The sequence below is a fragment of the Vulpes lagopus genome, chromosome 2, assembly GCF_018345385.1.
Source record: "Vulpes lagopus strain Blue_001 chromosome 2, ASM1834538v1, whole genome shotgun sequence".
Classification (NCBI taxonomy): Eukaryota; Metazoa; Chordata; class Mammalia; order Carnivora; family Canidae; genus Vulpes; species Vulpes lagopus.
Window position 1 is genome coordinate 150,498,644 of NC_054825.1, and position 12,815 is coordinate 150,511,458.

The 12,815-nt window shown below is 39.7% G+C and overlaps 1 protein-coding gene across 3 annotated transcripts in view; it reads left to right on the forward strand.

The window, feature by feature from the left end:
- The first annotated feature begins 32 nt into the window (after positions 1-32).
- Positions 33-12,815, forward strand: part of CD274 (CD274 molecule) — a 129,931-nt gene continuing 117,148 nt past the window's right edge. The window contains exons 1-3 of one of the 3 annotated variants that reach the window (XM_041743882.1): positions 33-569; positions 934-1,055; positions 5,276-5,403. The gene's annotated coding sequence lies outside the window, so the exon portion shown is untranslated. Of the gene's footprint in view, positions 1,056-5,275; positions 5,404-12,815 lie in introns of all 3 variants that reach the window. The other 2 variants (XM_041743880.1, XM_041743884.1) reach the window with 2 other exon arrangements.

A 12,815-nucleotide genomic window follows, 5' to 3' on the forward strand; every position in this document is an offset into this window, starting at 1 on the left:
GAACGCCGAGGCGCGAGGCGCGAGAACGCCAGATGGAGGTGCTCGCGGAGCCTGGTAGGTCCTGAGTTCTAGTTCTTCGAGAACGAACCCTTGCTTCGCTTATTCTTGCCCTCCCCTCTGAGGAGACGCCTCCGCGACCCGTGGGACCCCAGTGAAACCGGTAAAATCGGAAAAGGTGTAGCTGCTCCCCGCGGAGTGCATCCGCCGCCCTTTCGGCTGCTGGGTACCGGGGCGTCGCGTCGTCAGGCACAGCTTCCCTTGTTTCCCGCCCGGCGCGCGTCGCGGGACGTCTGCTCACGTGTCGTCCGCTGGTGTGATAACCTCTTCCCTCAAGTCCCCATCGCCCCGCAGGTCCGGCCCGGCGGGTGTCGGCTTCCCGGCGCAGCTGCGGGCCCCGCGCGGTGGCGTCAGAGCCGCGGGAGCCTGCACGCGCTGGAAGGCGCTGGGACGTGCGCTGCCCGGACGGCTCGGAGTGCGCTCGGGAGGTCCCGGCCCGCTCCGGGGGCAGGGGGGGGGGCGGGGCGCAGACTCGACCTCTGGACCGAGGGCCGTGGCTGGGATGCTGACAGGTGTGTAACTAGCCTGTGACAGGGACCCCACGGGCTTTGCCTCTGAGAATCACAGTTACCTTGCTAAACCAGGAGGGAAGGGGCGCGGAAGTGCAGCGCGGCCGGTACGGGGCGCTGGGTCCGTTGTGAGGGGTGTACGGGGGAGATCCGATTGGTGCGTGGGCTCGGGAGGACGCCCTAGCGGCCAGCAGGGGGCGGTCGGGGGCCGCGCGGGGAGGAGGCGCCAGCACCTCGGTCGAGGCGGCGGGACTGTCCCGGAGCCCAGCACTGCCCCGCGCTCATCCCGCATCCCGGTCCTCTCCGCCCTCCGCCTCCGGGGCTTCGTCTCCGTCGTCCGTTTCCCCGGCGTTGTCTTCCTGCCCAGGGACACCCAGGAGCGCTGTCCACGTAGCTGGATTCGGAGTTTTGAAAAGGCCGGTGTGAAATGATGAGCACGGAGTCCTCCCCTTACCTGAAAGGCATCTCGTGTCCCCGCTGCGGTGAGCCGTGAGTTCTAGCCACAACTCGGTCAGGGGTGCCCTGTGAGAACCGAAAACATTCGTTATACCGAGAGGGAGGATCTGAAACAGAGTTCTACTGAGCTCTAGGGAGGTAGGCGAGCACCTGAGTTGAGGGGGTCCATGCAGGCTGGTCTGGTTGGTAACTGTCTTGGTGAGGGGCCATTGAAAACTATGGGGACTTAATGCTTTGGTGCTAAGAGCTAAATTCCCAACCTAGGGACAGAATTGAATTTATTTTTTATTTATTTTTTAATTTTTATTTATTTATGATAGTCATACAGAGAGAGAGAGAGAGAGAGAGAGGCAGACACAGGCAGAGGGAGAAGCAGGTTCCATGCACCGGGAGCCCGACGTGGGATTCGATCCCGGGTCTCCAGGATCGCGCCCTGGGCCAAAGGCAGGCGCTAAACCGCTGCACCACCCAGGGATCCCCAGAATTGGATTTATATGGATGTATTAGAAATCAAGAAGAGGGGCGCCTGGCTGGCTCCGTCAGTAGAGCAGGTGTCTCTTGATTTCAGGGTCTCGAGTTAAAGCTCTACATTGGGTGTGGAGCCTACTTCAAAACAAAACAAAATGAAAACTAAAGAAGCTGGATGTATTTCTTGCACAGCAAAAACTGTGCTTGCACATTCACACCCGTTTCATATAGACATGTATTCTTTTAGGAACAAGAAAGGTATGAGGTATATCTCACACAGGCAGGTAGAGGGGTTGTATTTTGGGGGTGCTTTTCCATCTATATTGCAGGAATAGACAGGCCAGCAGAAGCAGTGTGTATGGAAGATGGAGTAACTGAGTCATCGAATGGTGGTGGAGGACCTCAAATGTCATTAGTTCAGTATGGCGTGAGAACGACTCCGGTGGGCAGGGGACCTTGGTGCAAATGAAGTTATGGAATTGACAGCACTGCGCTGGGGTATAAATAAGATATGACTGGAAGTGTTAAAATCAGCAAGAAAGGTTCTGTGATGAAAGTAGAGTGCTTGGAAAATGTCTTTCTCCCCGAGGAGTTACAATCTATTGGTCTCTGCTTCCTCAGTGAGAAGCTCTTTAAGTTGGCCTTGGGGAGGACATGATGAAGCTCAGAGGCTTGGTTGTGATTAACTGTCTTGGGATTTGGAATTGGTGTCTTCATCTCTTGTAATTCTGACTAAATATTAAGATGATACCATGCAATTTACCATTCTAACAAAAGTTCATATCATTTCAGATTATTTTGTGTACATAAATGTTCTGTAAGTTCTAAAATGGTGAGACTGAATGTGTTCCTTTTTTTTTTCTGAATGTGTTTCCTTCCAATCTAGCTCTTTTCTTTTTTCTTCTTCTTCTTTTTAAAAATATTTTATTTATTTTTTTTAAAAGATTTTTATTTATTTGCAAGAGAAAGAGAGGGAGAGAGAGCACAAGTGGGGCTGTGAGAGGGGCAGAGGAAGAGGGAGAAGCAGCTCCCGGTTGAGCAGGGAGCTGGACACAGGGCTCAATCCCAGGACCCTGAGCTCATGACCTGAGCTGAAGGCAGAAGCTTAACTGACTGAGCCACCCAGGTGCCCCCAATCTAGCTCTTTTCTAAGATAAAACATTAAGTTGCTTATTCGGTTATTTACTTGATTATTCATTTATGTCACTTAAAAATACTTACTTGAATCTCCTAGAAACATGAAAGTATACAAACTTGAAAAATAATTCAGTTTATGCGAATCCAAATCCAAAATGTATTTGGTAATGAACCAGTTTTCAAACATGTTTTCAACAAGGCAAAAAATCCACTTGAGCTCAAATAGGAAACTGCAAGGTTTTTGGTTTAATGTTCATTTGGTCTACGTTGGCAAGATCAATTAAAACATTTTATTACTTTTGTATGTACCTGGTGTTAGATGTGTATAAAATGAGTTATGTTGGTTAAATAATTAAGCTTTTTATAATAATTATGAAGTTAGGTTATAAATGCAGTTGATGCAATCATACCCTTAATTTAAAAAAAGATTTTTTTTTAGCATTAAAAGGATTGATTTTTGAGAGAAAGCACATTGTGGAGAGACTATATACTATTACAGACAGACAAAGAATGCAAACATTGATAATTTCTCACATTCTAGTAATCAGTCATGACTGATTTGGACGTTGATAAATGCATCCTGAAGAATATACATGAAGATAGGTGAAAAGTCAACAATTCTATTGTGCATATTTTCAGAAAATTTTTTTCTTACAACCTTTTTTTAAACAACATATTATATCAATAACTTCTTTCTTTTTTCATAATCAAATGTGTGGTTTGTTTTTCCAGAAAAATAAAACAGATTTTTCCAGTAAAGAAATAACAATATGATATTATGTTCTGATTACATGTTAACTACCATGTTCTGCACAGTGTGGATGTGATCAACATGTATTCAATGATAGTACGAATAAACATTTGAGATTTAAAAATCACATACCGGGCAGCCCGGGTGGCTCAGCGGTTTAGCGCAGCCTTCAGCCGGGGGCGTGATCCTGGAGACCTGGGATCAAGTCCCACGTCAGGCTACCTGCATGGAGCCTGCTTCTCCCTCTGCCTCTCTCTCTCTCTTTGTGTGTGTCTCTCATGAATAAATAAATAAAATCTTAAAAAAATAAATAAAAATCACATACCACTTGCCAGTGCTGTAAATCCACAAACATTGAAATAAATACCTAGTAAATAAATAAGTAAATTTTAAAAACTATCTCCCTCAAAGACAACTGCCTGTCAGTGTTGTCTTCAGCTTCTGTGAAAATTAGGAATGTTTTGTTATGTCATTTTTAAGGTTCCTGCATGTTGGCTGATGGACGGTAACAGGATTTCCTGTTAAGTTAAAAAAGTGGGTGGGAGGTGTGAAAAAATATTCATGTCAAGGATAAACAGGAAAATTATAAAATATTGTATAGGCCAAAAGTTAACAGTTACTTCAGGATGATTAAACTTGCAACAGAACCAAGCGTCCTAATATTTAAACAAATGACTTAGAGTTGGGCAGTGTGACAGTATTACCAAGGTTCTCTTGCCTCTGGCTATTTCTAGGACTGTGTTAATGCTTGCACAATGATACTTTTTAACTCCCTTGACACTATTTTGATAGATCACTACTTCCATCTGCATGTGTAGAGTGAGGCTGAGCACAGGCAGCCAATGAGGTCTTGAGCCAGGTCATGTGGGCTGCCATGCACATTGGTGGACAGCCCAATAGGAGCCAGCAGGAGATGCAAACTAGCAGGGGCAGGAGCTCTCACTCACATTGGCTTCAGATCCCAGTAGCAGCTCTTCCTGGATGTTGGAGATCCTCTTCTGGTGTTTCTCACACATCATCATCATGACATCTAGGAATTGGATGTCACATAACTTCACCTGTTCATTGCTTACCCACTAGGCCATGCTTTCTCTAAAGAGTTGGCTCAGCAGCAGCCAGACTTCTAGCAGGTAAGACCAAGCATCCTGGACTTGGTCTCTCCTCCTCTAACATTCCAGCCTTTCTCTAGGGACTGCAGCTGCTGTTGCCTCCTGCCTTTGCCTGTGTACCTATCCTAGGTTTCAGAATGCTCTCCCTTTTTGGCTCCAGGTAGCTTTTATAGCATTTGGCTAAACACTCAGATCTTGTCAAGGGCCCCAGCTCCACCCCTTTCTCCAACAGCTCCCCAAAACATTTTTCTCAAAACTTTCACCCTTTGTACCTCTCTCCCCCACATCCCCTTTCCCTTTGTGCTCTCAATATTCTTCTACTCCTTGTTTGTTTTAGAATTTGAACTTACCTCTTCTTCCCTCCTCTACAACTATTTTTGTGCATACTTAAATACTTATAATTTTAATGTCATTTTCTTATTTAAAGGTATGTTATATAGTTTTAAAAATAAAATTGACCTCTGAGCTCATCAGCTAGAGATTGTCTTGGTGTTTGTCTTGGTTTAACATTTGCTGTATAACCTATTATTTTTCCAAACTACCCCCACTTATTTGTATTTCATTTTCAGGAATTAAAAACTGTAGAACAATTAGATTGATTTCTGTATAGTCCTTGTACATCCATCTACAAAGTTGTGATGGATGCGCAGAAAATGGTTCACAAAGGAAAGAAGACTAATGATGTGTAAACCAAGTCCTATGAAAAGTATTCAAATTCCCAAAAGATCACTTTAGGTTTGTACAATAACTTGTAAAGTTTACATGGACTTTTCCATTCCTTATTGCAGAGCATTGGGATACTAAGCTTAGAAGGAACCTCTGCTCTCTTGAGATCCTGATGCGGATTAGGAAAATGCATGGACCTCTGGGGGTGTCATCTCTTAAGTCTTAGCACCAGATGGATGATCTTACGGTGGTAGGTAATCAGACTCTCTCACTTTCTACTAATTTCTGGTTTTCTTTTGACTCCCTGGGTAATTGGTGAGCTGTTACCAGCTATCTGAATATTTTTTATTTGAAATTGTAGTTATTATTTTTAGATACCGGGGAACACATACCCACCCACACACATGCACACACACCAAGGAAAAATTTATAGGATTTCACAATCCCAGGAAGAATATATTGGTAACACATATTTGTGTAAAAACCTTATATCCTTATGGTGGACATACGGTATTTAATGATTTTTGCATTTGTGGTCAGATTTTTAATCACTTTTTAAAAAATATATAAATTCAGTTTAATTAGCATATACTGTTTAGTTTCAGAGGTAGAATTCGGTGATATCAGTTGCATATTAACACCCAGTGCTCATGACATCAAGTGCCCTAGATAATGCCCATCACCCAGTTACCCCATCCCCCTGTCTGCCTCCCCTCCAGCAACCCTCAGAGTTTTCCTTATAGTTAGGAGTCTCTTATGGTTTGCCTCCCTCTCTGTTTTTGTCTCATTTTATTTTTCCTCCCCTTTCCCTATGTTCCTCTGTTTTGTTTCTTAAATTCCACATGAGTGAAATCATATGGTCTTGTCACTCTCTGACTTATTTCACTTTGTATAATACCCTGTAGTTCCATCCATGTGGTTGCAAATGGCAAGATTTCATTCTTTTTGATGGCTGAGTAGTATTCCATCACACACACACACACACACACACACACCCACACACACACACACACCACATTTTCTTTATTCATGAGAGACACACAGAGAGAAAGAGGCAGAGACATAGGCAGAGGGAGAACCAGGTTCCCTGTGGGGAACCCCATGAAGGACTCTATCCCAGGACCCCAGAATCATGCCCCAAGCCTAAGGCAGGTGCTCAACCACCGAGCCACCCAGCCATCCACACCACATTTTCTCTATCCATTCATCTATCAGTGGACATCTGGGCTCACTTTTTAAATTTTTAAATAAGTCAATGGGCTCAGTAGATGACTTTCAAAGTATCCTTAAACTTTTAATACGAATGAAATCACATGTTTTAAACCTGATTTGTGTGTGTTCAAAGTCTAGTCAGACTAGATCTGTTCCACTAAGGTAAGCTTGAGGGCTTGATATAAGTTGCACTTTTGAAATAAATAAATACTTTCTGTATCCAATAAAAATATATGATTAAGTCCTTCATAATTGGAGGAAGGCCATTTGTCAAATACTGGGCATTGTGTAATTCTTCACATAATATCTATCTAGGGCTATGGGATGGTCAGACTAGTCATTTTGGATATATTTTCATTAAGACAAGCAGTTTGGGAGAGGCTCTTAAAAACTGCCATTTTGAAGGTATTTTTATGAGTTGACTAACTTTAGATAACAGGCCACATACAGTAATGTTTTACAAAGTAATTGATTATTTAGAAATTAATTTCCAGATGTCTTTTCATATCATGCAGAAAATACTTTAAAACATTGTTTTCTATTTCACATGGTCTAGATATTAACCCTTGTATAATTTCCTCCCATTTTGTGAGTTTTTATTTCATTCTCTTGACAGTGTCCTTTGACACACAAATGTTTAAAAGTTTTTTCTTTGAAATCTACTTCTTTGTATAATTGACATACAGTGTTATGTTAGTGTCAGATGTACAACATATTACTTTGACAATTCTACACATAACTTAGTGCTCATCAGGATAAGTGTAGTCACCCATCTGTTGTCATACAATGTTATTACAATATTATTGACTATATTCCCTATACTGCACTTTTCATCTCCATGGCTTGCTTATTATATAACTGGAAGTTTGTACCTCTTGGTCTCCTTTATCTATTTTGCCCTGTAGTCCTACCCCCTACCCCTCTGGCAACCACCAATTTGTTTTTTTATTTATGGGTCTCTTTCTGCTTTGTTTTGTTTTGTTTTGTTTTTTTAGATTCCACGTATCAGTGAAATGATATGGTATTTGTCTCTCTGTGTCTGATTTATTTCACTTAGCATAATACTCTCTAGGTCCATCCATGTTGCAAATGGCAAGATTTCATCCTTTTTATGATTGGGTAATATTCTGTTATGTGTGTGTGTATGTGTGCATGTCCACATGCACACGTGTGTATGTGTGTCACCTCTTTTTTATCCATTCATCTGTCAGTGGACACTTGAGTTACTTCCATATCTTGACTATTGTAAATAATGCTGCAATAAACATAGGGGTGCATGTATCTTTCAAAGTTAATGTTTTTGTTTTCTTTGGATAAATACCCAGTAGTAGAATTACTGGATCATATGGTATATCCATTTTTAATTTTTTGAGGAATTTTCATGCTGTTTTCCACAGAAGCTGCACCAATTTACATTCCTACCCACAGTGCATGAAGGTTTCCTTTTCTCCAAATCTTCACAGACACTTGTTATTTATTTTCTTTTTGATATTACCCATTCTGACTGGTGTGAGAAGATATCTCATTATGGTTTTGAAATGCATTTCCTTGATGGTTAGTGATTGTTGATCATCCTTTCATGTGTTCATTGACCATCTGTATGTCTTTGGGAAAATGTCTATTCAGGTCCTCTACCCGTTTTTAAATTGGATTGTTTGTTTTGGTGTTGTATAAATTCCTTATTTTGAATATCGACCTCTTACAGATATATCATTTGCAAATATCTTCTCCCATGTAATGGGTTGCCTGTTTGTTTTGTTGATGGTTTCCTTTGCTGTAGAAAAGCTTTTTATTTTGGTGTAGTCCCAATAGTTTATGCTTGCTTTTGTTTCCCTTGCCTGAGGAAATGTATCCATGAATATGTTGCTTAGGGCAATGTCCAAAAGAACAGATGTTTTAATCAATTTAATGATATCATATTTCTTTTGGTGTCATATCCATGAAATCATTGCCATATCCAGTGTCAAGAAGATTTTATCTTATGTTTTCTTCTAATAATTTTATTTTTAGCTCTTACATTTAGATCTCTGATACATTTTGAGTTAAATTTTATATCATATGAGATCAGTGTTCAGGTCCTTCTTTTTGCAGGTGAATATTCAGTTTTCCTGGCACCACTCATTACAAGATTGTCCTTTCCCTATTAAATGATCTTGGCACCCTTTTCAAAAAGCATTTGACTAAACCAAGAGTTTATTCTGAGCTCTCTTTTATTCTGTTGATTTACATGACTGTCCTTATGTCAGTACCTCACCATTTTGATTACTGCAGCTGAAGTTTTGCAGAAAGTTTTGAAATTAGGTTTAAGGAAAAAATAACTTTGTTCTTATTTATCTTCATTCTATTTCTACAAAAAAAGTTATTGGTGTTTTGATAGGGATGACACTGAACCTGTAGATAACTTTGGATAGTATTGACCTCTTAATAGTATTAAGTCTTCCAATCCATGAACATAGTATGTGTTTTCATATATTTGTGCTTTAGTTCTTATAATAATGTTTGAAAGTTTCCCCTTGTTTAACTCTATTCTTCAGTATTGTGTTGTTTTTGATGCTCTTGTAAATGAAATTGTCTTCTCCATTGCATTTATGTTCATTGTTAGTATATATAAATACAGCCAATTTTTACATGCTGATTTTGTATACTGTTACATTATTGAAATTGTTTATTCTAGCAGTTTTGTGAAATCTTTAGGTATTTTTCTGTATAAGATCATATCTTCAGGTAGAAAATAGGTTATTTCTTTTCCAATCTGCATGCCTTTTTTCCCCCTTTTCTCTTATCTAATTCTTCTGGCTATTATATTGAATTGAAAGGGTGAAAATGATCATCTTTTCATTGTTCCTGATCTTAGGGGTTTAGGTTTCAGTCCTTCACTATTGAAAATGATGTTAAGTTATGTTTTTCACAATAGCCTTTATCATGTTGAGGAAGAATTTTTCTATTCTTGGTTTGTCATGAAATGGTGTTGAATTTTGTCAAATTCTTTTGTTTTCTCCTATCATTATATTAATGTGGTGTATTACATTAATTGACTTTTATATGCTGAACTGTCCTTGCATTCCAGGAATAAATTTCACTTGGTCATGGGGGTATCCTTTTAACATTCTGCAGAATTCAGTTTGCTGGGTTTTGTTGAGGGTTTTGTCATCAATATTCATAAGGGAAATTGGTCTCTAGTTTTCCTTTCTATGTTGTGTCTGTCTTGTTTCTATGTAGTATCTGTCTGTCAGGAGTAATGTTGGCTCCTGAGAATGAGTTAGGGAGTGTTCTACTTCTTCAATTTTTTGGAAAAACTTGAGAAGGTTTGGCTTTAATTCTTCTTTAAACAAACTGGTAGAATTCACCAGTGAAACCATCTTGTCCTGGCCTTTTGTTGTTTTCGTTACCAGATTTTGATTACTGACTCAGTATCCTTACCTAGGTATAGAGATATTGAGATTTTCTGTTTCTTCATGATGGATTTTAGTAGATTGGTTTGCTTATAGGAATATATTCATTTCATCTTGTTATCCCTTTTATGTGTATACAATAGGTAATAGTATTCTGTTGCAATACCTTTTACTTGTCTACAGTTGGTAACATTATCCCAAGTTTCATTTCTGATTTTAGTAAGTAGAGTCTTCCCTCTCTTCTTTAATCAACCTGTAGGGGTTTGTCACTTTTGTTGATCTTTTCAACAAAATTGAAATATTCAGCTTTTGAGGTAGAGTTTATTTCTCCATTAAATTTTATCAGTGTTTGCTTCATATACTTTTGGGCTCTGGAGATTGTTACATATATGTTTGTAACTGTTACATATTCTGAATGAATAAGCACTTTGCTTAATACTTAATGTCCTCATTGTTACTTGTAACAGTTTTTGACTAGAAGTCTATTTTATTTGATATAAATATATAGTTTCAGTCTATTTAGTCTGCTATAACAAAGCACTTACAGACTTGGTGGCTCATAAGCAACATTTCTGTCTCACAGTTCTGGAAGCTGGAAGTCTGAATTCAGGGTGCCAGCATGGTTCAGCTGTGGTGAGGGCTCTCTTCTGGGTTTCAAACTGTTAACTCCTTGCTGTGTCCTCACATAGTGGAAGGGGCTAGGGAACTCTGTGGGATTCTAGTCATTATTTCTTCAAATAAATTTCCTGCTGCTGTTTCTTACTTCTTATGAGATTCCTATGATGCATATAATAGTCATTTGATGGTGTCCTAAAAATCTGTTAAACTCTGTTTATTTTTCTTCATTCTGTTTCTCAGACTTAATTATTTCAATTGTCTTTTCATATTTCCTGATTATTTCTTCTGACTTCTCAAATCTGCTCTTGTTACCCATTAGTAACTTCTCAACTTAATAATTTATTTTTCAGCTCCAGAATTTTTGTTTGGCTCCTTTTTATACTTTCTCTTTGTTGATATTCTCATTTTGTTCACACATCAATTTATTAATTTCCTTTAGAAATTTGCAATCATTTCCTTTAGTTATTTCAGCATGCTTAAAATAGTTTTACTAAAGTATCTATCTGGTACGTTCAATGTCTCGGCCTCCTCAAGGATGGTTTCTGTCAACTTATGTTGTTCTTTTGAGTGGTATATGTCTTCATCTTTATATGCTTTGTGAATTTTTGTTGTTGTTATTAGAAGTGAGACCGTTGGAAACACAGCCCAGTTCACCAGTTTTGGCAGGTTCTCTCCATAGTGATATATAATCCATCAATGAGCTAGACTTGCTCTGAACCTAGAAAACAGCCAGAAGTGAAAGCTTGTTCTTGGATCTTCTCTAAGCCTGTATCTTGCCTTGGCCTTCCTGTGAGTTTCTCAATTCCTCTGTAAATAGACGCTTTTGAATGTCTTAGTTCCCTAAATAGTTTTGTCCCACTTCTCTTCAGGGCCTGAGATGGTCTATTATATGTCTCCACCCATAATCTCTTGCTCCTGGTGTTTTGTGGGTCTCTACTCTCTTTGAAGATATCATAAGCAGTGCCCTCTGTTTTTCCACGAGATCTGAGTTAGGTTAAACAAATGCCAGTCTTTCAGTAGCTGTCATATACATTAACTTACAAATAATGTCAACCCTTTACTCTTGTTCAAGAGGGAAAGGATTACTGGACTGTCCCTTCTTCTAGATAAAGACTAACACTTCATATGAGGGTGGGACAAGCAATTAAAACACCACAGATCTTATTTATAAATGACATATCAGATAAAGGGTTAATATGCAAAATCTATAAAGAACTTATCACACATGAGTGAAACCATATGATAGTTGTCTTTCTCCAGTTGACTTATTTCACTTAGCATAATACCCTCCAGTTCCATCCACATTGATGTAAGATGAGTATTCGTCCTTTCTGATGGCTGAGTAATATTCCATTGTATATATACACCACATCTTCTTTACCAGAGAGGGAGACAAACTATAAGAAACTCTTAACTATAGGAAACAAACTGAGGGTTGCTGGAAGGGGGTGGGGTGGGAAGATGGGGTAACTGCATAAGGGACATTAAGGAAGGCATGTGATGTAATGAGCACTGGGTATTATATAAAACTGATGAATCACTGACCTCTACCTCTGAAACCAATAATAAGTTATATGTTAATTAATTGAATTTTTTTTTTTACTCTACCAAAGCCAATTTTTATTTTTTTTATTTTTATTTTTTAATTAATTTTTATTGGTGTTCAATTTACCAACATACAGAAAAACACCCAGTGCTCATCCCGTCAAGTGTCCACCTCAGTGCCCGTCACCCATTCCCCTCCAACACCCGCCCTCCTCCCCTTCCACCACCCCTAGTTCGTTTCCCAGAGTTAGGAGTCTTTATGTTCTGTCTCCCTTCCTGATATTTCCCAACATTTCTTTTCCCTTCCTTTATATTCCCTTTCACTATTATTTATATTCCCCAAATGAATGAGAACATACACTGTTTGTCCTTCTCCGATTGACTTACTTCACTCAGCATAATACCCTCCAGTTCCATCCACGTTGAAGCAAATGGTGGGTATTTGTCGTTTCTAATTGCTGAGTAATATTCCATTGTATACATAAACCACATCTTCTTTATCCATTCATCTTTCGATGGACACCGAGGCTCCTTCCACAGTTTGGCTATTGTGGCCATTGCTTCTAGAAACATCGGGGTGCAGGTGTCCCGACGTTTCATTGCATCTGAATCTTTGGGGTAAATCCCCAACAGTGCAATTGCTGGGTCATAGGGCAGGTCTATTTTTAACTCTTTGAGGAACCTCCACACAGTTTTCCAGAGTGGCTGCACCAGTTCACATTCCCACCAACAGTGTAAGAGGGTTCCCTTTTCTCCGCATCCTCTCCAACATTTGTTGTTTCCTGCCCGGTTAAATGAGGTCTTAAAGGTTGGTCCTATTCCAGTATTATTGATGTCCTTATAAGAAAAAAAATAAAATAAAAAGGGACACAGAGATGTGTGCACACCAAGAAAA